The sequence below is a fragment of the Nelumbo nucifera genome, chromosome 2 (assembly GCF_055504915.1).
Source record: "Nelumbo nucifera cultivar China Antique chromosome 2, China Antique-T2T, whole genome shotgun sequence".
In the NCBI taxonomy this organism is placed as follows: Eukaryota; Viridiplantae; Streptophyta; class Magnoliopsida; order Proteales; family Nelumbonaceae; genus Nelumbo; species Nelumbo nucifera.
This window is the reverse complement of record NC_142650.1, coordinates 95,259,324-95,266,706: the sequence shown is the minus strand read 5'-3', so window position 1 is coordinate 95,266,706 and position 7,383 is coordinate 95,259,324. Positions and strand designations below refer to the sequence as shown.

At 36.1% G+C, this 7,383-nt stretch overlaps 1 pseudogene; it reads right to left on the bottom strand.

The window, feature by feature from the left end:
• Window positions 1-962: 962 nt before the first annotated feature.
• LOC104590282 (wall-associated receptor kinase-like 1 pseudogene) lies at window positions 963-4,547 on the bottom strand (annotated as a pseudogene).
• Between the last annotated feature and the right edge of the window lie 2,836 nt (window positions 4,548-7,383).

Here is a 7,383-nt window from a genome sequence, read left to right as displayed (position 1 = left end):
CAGAGCTTTCGGCCCTTCTGACTTGTTTTGATGTAGGGAATTGAAAACAGAGTTTTAAACATAAAAGGGCGAAGCAAAACTGAGAAAAATTTTCACCTGTTTTATGTTACAACAAATGGAGCTTTTAAGAAAATTTCCTAGATGCTCTTGGAAGGAAAGAATAAGATACTAATGATGTAATTAGGGCATTCTTTCATAACGAAATTGGGTGTTTGAATTTCTAAATGAGGATGCTTGAAGTCATTTAGTACTATGAGATAGCATTTAAGGGTCCGTTTGGTTTGTAATTAGAATCGGAATCGGAATCGGAATTAAAATAGAAATCCTTCGGGGTCGGAATGGTCAAATTTCATAATCTGTTTGGTTCAGATAGGAATAGGAATGGGAATTAAAATCAGCAGGAATGGGATTTCATTCCCAAGGGAAGGGCAGGGAATGACCATTCCCTCAAATGGGGGAATGCCATTCCAACAGGAATGGGAATGAGATTCCAATTCTACCCTACCAAACAGTTTCCGATTCCAATTCTAAACCCCTATTCTTGTGAACCAAATAGAGCCTTAGATTAAACTTTTAAACTAGCCTACCTATGAAGTGAGATCCCTATGATAGAATACTGATAAATGATTGAAAAAGGACCAATGCTGTAAATCATCACCATCATAACTCAAATAAAGATCATATGACATCCATAACCTCCATAAAGTAGCAATCGTTGTAAATTAAGCATGAGCAAGAAAGACTACATAATGCATTACATAGACTATAAAGGCATAACACAGCAATATAATAACTAAAAATGTGGTACTTTCACACATTCATACATGGATGCAAAAACGGGTTAAAAATTGAGACCTTGGGAAGTTTACGTCTTTTTATTCACTTTCTAACCTCTTTTTAACATACGCCACGCACTCCGGCTAGGAAGTTCCCTATAACCTATTCTTGCATCAATATCTTATTTAAGATGACTGAGATGATGGATTAAGCAATAGTGGTTGTTCAGCTAGTGGCAATGCGACATTACTCTCCAAACTTTTACATCTAGTACTTGATGTAGAACCTGCATCCCATAAATCTATTGGTTCATCTACAATAAACTGCACCTCTTGAACATTCTTTTGAACATGAGAATATCTTTCATATCTCCTCAATCCCTCAAGCTCCGATGCAACTTCTTTCATTGTTGGCCTTTCTTTCCCATTTAAACTCAAGCATCTTTTTGCAGGGTTAACAACCTCATGTAGCTCTTCTTTTCTATCCTCTTTTGTAACTTGAGAATCAAGAATCTCAAGAAGTCGGTTCTCATTCATTGAGGAAATAAAATATGTGATTATACTTTTCCTTTCTATTGATCTAGTGGAAGAAATCGGTGTCTCCCCCGTTAGGAGCTCTACAAGAACAACACCAAAGCTATAAACATCACTTTTCTCTGTGAATTGGCTTGATTGAAAATACTCAGGATCTAGGTATCCAATGGTCCCTTGCACCAATGTAGTTATGTGAGTTATATCAATTGAGATTGACCTTGAAATCCCAAAATCTGATATTTTGGCTCTATGTTTATCAACCAAAAGAATGTTTGAAGACTTTATGTCTCTATGGTAGATTGGCATAGAAGCTGTTGAATGTAGATAAGCAATTGCTCCTGCAATTTCTGTGGCAATTCTTAAGCGGTCATCCCATGACAAGGGAAATTCCTCATTTTCATGATGAATATTGTGGAAAAGTGTTCCACCAGAGATGAACTCATAAACTAATATAGGAATTCCTGTCTCTAAGCAACAACCTAATAGTTTAACCACATTCCTATGATTGATTTGGGAAAGTACGATAACCTCATTAATGAATTGTTCAAGTTGACTTTCATCCACTAATTTGGATTTTTTGATTGCCACAATGCTTCCATCTGATAGCATGCCTTTAAAGACTGTACCTTGTCCCCCTTGACCAAGAATTCTGTTCTCATTATATTGATTAGTTGTCTTTGCTAATTCTTCTGCGGTAAAAACTTTTATTTTATCCATAGTACCTACTGTTGATGAGATTTGTTGTTGTAATAATAAACCACCATTTGGTTTGAAGTAATTTTCTTTGTGCTTTTTGATTTGTCTTTTCTTCCAAATATGGTATAACCAATAACCAGCAAGAAGTAACACCATACCTAAAGCTACACCTGCATCATAATGATAGAAATTTAGAAAGAGAAAAAGTAAACATAAATGTAAATGGTTATACTAAATAAATAAAACTATATATGTTTTAATTTTTTTTTAATTTTCAATGATCACAAAGGAGACTCCGCATGACTCTGACATCCTATATATAACTCTCGTTTTTTATGCTCTTTCCCTGTAGATTTAATTGGTTAAGTTGAAGGGTCTGATTGTGATGACAGAAAGATATGATATGGGAAAACTTACAACAAATTAATTGGCATCATACAAGTAGGAATCAATCAGGTGGTTTTCACAAAAATTCACCGAGAGTTATGATTGGTCAAAGCCTTTCTGATATCATCTCTTTTTGGCATCATAGATTTTCCCTGAGTTTTATATTACAAAAAATAAAAATTTGAATGCCTAATAACAATTGCAAAAAATTGGTAAAGTGTGACATACAAACAGAAATAGATTATGCAATTGAACATGTTGTCAATCCAATTGCCCCCTATCCAATTAAGGCTATCAATGGTCCAGGCCAACCCAATAGACCCCACCCGACTCTATTACACAGGTTCTAGGAATGCTCATTAAGTCATGATTATAAATAGGGTCAACTTTGGGTATTCATTTTAAGCTATGATTATTATAAATTTAGGATTGGTTTTACATGTCCTCTCCTCATGTTAGCCTTGAATCGGAAATTTAGAATATTGGTTCCGCTTGATGCTTTGGGATATCTCTCTAATCTCAAAGTTGTACGTTACCTTGTATAACCAACTCTACGAGTACAAATACCCTTATATAGTATTCTATAATTGTATTGAACTTTTACTTCGCAATATAATTCACAAAATTTTTCCCATTCCTCTGCTTTTTGATAACATGGTATCAAAGCCATCGACCTCTAATCTATGAAAAACACACTTCTATTTCTCTCCAGTATCTTCCAAAGTTCTTGGTTAGTACCACTAGTTTTCATCACTAGTCTCTTTTGTGTTGCTTAGTTATCATGGAAAAATCAGACGTTGTACAACCTATCTCCACTATTTTGAATGGGTCCAATTATATCATATGGGCTCAAGGAATGCATAGTTACCTAAAAGGATGTAAAGAGTAGAGGGTGAAATGGATGAAAAATTTTCTGATCACCTTGATGATTGGGATAACGAAAATCACCAAATCATTACCTAGATTCATGGCACCTTTATTTCTTCTATTCACCTTCAACTTGGTCAACTTGATACAATGAAGGAGATCTAGGACTTATTTGCCAAACGTTACACTACCACTGATCTAGCTCATCAGTATCAACTCTTGGGTAATCTTCATCATTTGAAACAAGAGCCAGAACACTTCATTAATAATTTTCTTGCACAAATGCAACCCCTTTGGGATCAATTAGCTCAATTTGAACCATATTGGGAGTGTGATGAGGATGCTATCAAATACATCTCACATCGAGATCAATTGTGTCGAGTTCAGTTTCTCATGGAATTGCGCTCTGACTTTGAGTCTCTGTGTGCCATCTTCTTCATTAAAACCCCCTTCCTACTCTTGAAGGTGTTGTTTCTCAACTTATCTCTAAAGAAACCCAATTGGGCATGCTAAAATCTTTGCACACCGATATGGCCCTTACAACTTCCTCTTAGTTTCAAAAGAATAATCAATATGAACAAACCAATAGTTAATAGAAATTTTGCAAAAATTGTCGAAAGAATGGCCATGTTATCTCTAAATATTCTACAATAGAATGTCGCTATTTCCATAAGCTATGACATATTCTTGAAAATTGCCCCACTTGGCCCCCTAGCCTAACTAGTACAAGGGAAATTATTCCAAGTCTGAAAACTAGTTCCAATTCTATTACATATCCTGTTATAGCTTCTGATTCCATTATTGAATGTTCGACTCCTTCACGGCTATCTCACTTCTTGATTTCGAAGTCATACTTAAACAGGTCCTCTCTAATGACTCTAGTAATCATGCTACATAGTCCTACTGCTCTAGGTATTTCTCCATGGTTCTTTGACTCTCCCTGTCATAACCATATGACTTCTGACTCCTCACTTCTTTCTTCCAAGACTTTTGCATCTAATGCACCCACCATACAAACTACAAATGGATCTCCTATTGCATGTTAGTCATGTTGGTTATGTCTCCACATCTAATTTGACATTGCCAAACACATACTTAATACCAAAACTTACCTTAAATCTCATTTTAGTTGGCCAATTGTGTGAACTTGGTCTTGAATTGACTTTCACTGCTATTGGTTATTGATTGCAAAAATAATAGATAGGACAACCTTTCGGGACAGGCTGTAAGATTGGGCACATGTTCGAACTAACCTCTCTTCACATACCACCTTCCAAGAGTCCTCATCTCACATTAGCTACTACTACTGATTCTTCATTACATCATTGGCATCTCCACTTGGGTCACATCTCTTTAAAGAGTCTTAATCATTTAATTTCCAAGGGTTTTTTAGTTTCAGTAAAAGGAAGGACCTTTGATTGTTTCCCTGGCAAGCTTCTGAATAATTTGCTGTATCCATTAATATAAGTGATTCCATATGCTCTACTTTCGAATTAATACATTCCGATATATGGGGACCCTCCCCTACTACTACAATAGGAGGTTGTAGGTATATTTGTTCTGCTTATTGATGATCATTCCCATTTTACTTGGTTATAATTTATGAATCACCGATTTGAATTGCCTCAATTTTACATGACCTTTGTTGCTATGATAAAAGGGTAGTTCTTGATGAATATACAATTTATTTATGATTTATGAGGTCTTTGCATGGATTATTATGCTGGTTTTATTTAATTTTACCTTAATTTAGTTTAATGCTAAGAAAAGATTTCAGGGGTAACTAATCCAAGAAAAAGAACGAGAAAGGTAAGAAAAAAGGTTCGAAAAGACCAATTTCAGCCCAGCCTGGTTGTGGAAGCAAGAGAGAGCACTTCGGCCCAAGAAGTACAAGATGATTCCTTGAGAAAACCCAAAAAAAGAAAGCCTAGCAAAGAGTAAAATTCGGCCTAGTAAAGAAGACTCATTCTCAGCCCAAAAGAGCAGCTTAGAGTGTAGCTATCATGTGCTAATAGGGAGCCCATGTGCAGCCCAAATAGCAGCCCAATGAGCTAGGGGCGGCAACCCTTAGAAGGCTCTCAAGAGAAAACTCTATAAAGCTCAAGAAGGGGGTGTAATACACCCCATTCTAGAAGCTTCAAGAAGGGGCAAGAGCCCCCTTGAAAATCTATATAAGTAGGCCTCTAGAGAGGGGAGAGGGTTCAATTGCTAGAGATAAAGGCTCTCCCACTCCAAGAGGTTCAGCCACCTTGAAGAGAAGAGAAGAGAAGAAGGGCTAGGTGATGAGAGTAGAATTTATCATATTTTTATCCCCAATTATTCTGTCTTTTATACTGAATTAGCACCTAATTGGACTCATATTTCTTGTATTTCGGTTCAGGGCATGAAAGAAGGCATCAGGAACAAAGAAAGGCAAATCGGATGATTTTTCATAGTTTCGGCACTATTCAGTAATGTGGGTCTAACTCGCGTATCCGAACTCCGATTGGGCTGATTCAAGACCCACTGGAAAGATAAGAGAAAAAGGCACAACGTTCATGTTTTGGGCTTTCACAGAATCGGTCTGAATCGAAGTCAAATCCGGGCCCAAAGTCAGGGCAAATTTGTAGGAAGGCCCATTCCGCAGCTGAAGCCCAACTTGTAGAAAAGCCTGGCAGCAGCCCAATTCGCAGAGGAGGTCTAATACGAATCCAAGAATAAGAAACTGAGAAGAGTCCTTCCAAATCTAAATTCTTGATGTAATCTTAGAAAGATAAAGGGATTGAGCTCATTAGATAAAGAGATAAGAATAGGATTAGAATAAGACTTTCTATTTTTGTAAGATAAACTTCAAGAGGAAGTAGCAGACCACCCCCTCCCCTTTAAGCTATATAAAGGGCGGGGGGGCAGACTAGCTGAGGCATCACTGAATCTAGGGGATCACGAATTGCATTGAGTTATCTATCAAGAAAGGAGAAAAACAAATCAAGAAACCTGGGGAAGGTGATCAAGAATTCAAGAAACCTCAAGAAGAAGGTGGCGGCAAGAAGAGGAGATCTCAGCACCATGGGCGAATTCAAGAGTTCTTTCTTTCCCTTTGTTTGCTTTAATTCTTTTATCATGAAATGATTTGTTTCTTGCTAAGACTGAGGAAAGCCTAATCATGTTAATGAATATATTTTTATCTTTATGATTTATCCAATATTGTGATTTTCATATAGTCTATGAATTATTGTGCTTAATGCAATTAAGAGCTTGGCCACCTCTTAATTGATTTGAGTTATGTGAATAAATCAAGAGAGGAATTCACATAATCGACTAAATAATTCATACTGTAAATTGAATGGTATATAGAGATATATATACATGATTCATCTGAATTTAATGGTTTTTCTTGGACTTAATGCACTTCCATCTTGAGAGCTTTACTCGAGAGATCGAAAGGCTACCTGATGGGCGTAGGTATAGTATATCTCGAGAGAGAATACTAAATAAAATTGGAAAGACTTCAGCTTATGGGAATGACAAATAATCTTGGTTAATCGAACCCATCAATATTCATTACATTGGTTAGGTGGACCAAAAGCCCTAGCAATTTCATCCATTGCATATTCAGTTAGTGATCACCCTTGTTTCCATTTTCTTTTTCTAGTTTTTATTTTCAGTAGTTCTTGCTCAAATCTGAATTTCGATTATCTAAATAATTAGGGAAGACTGTGGTTCTAATACTTATTTTGTTAAATCCCCGTGGGAATGATATTTTTATACTTGATAACTAGTGCACTTGCTAGCGTTATATATTTATAGCTATAACTAGGCACAAGGAAGGAGAAGAAGAAGGGTTGAAGGAGTTCAAGTCAAGCTAGAAGGAAAAGAAGGTGAGTTCAAAAATTGGGGGTTTCTGACTCAGAGATATATTGTAATCACTCTATTCTAGTTTCATTTTCCTTTTATTGAAATTTAGCTTCCTTGTTGTAAATTTTTCTTTCTCCCTCTTCCATTCTTTCTTGATGTAATTCAGTTTATAAAATTTCAGATCAGCAATCAATTTCTTTTTGATTCATTCGAATGGGTGTGAATTGTTCTTGAAGTTTCTTGAATAAGGGTTAAATTGTAGATCAATTCAGCCAGTTAAACTTTTGAA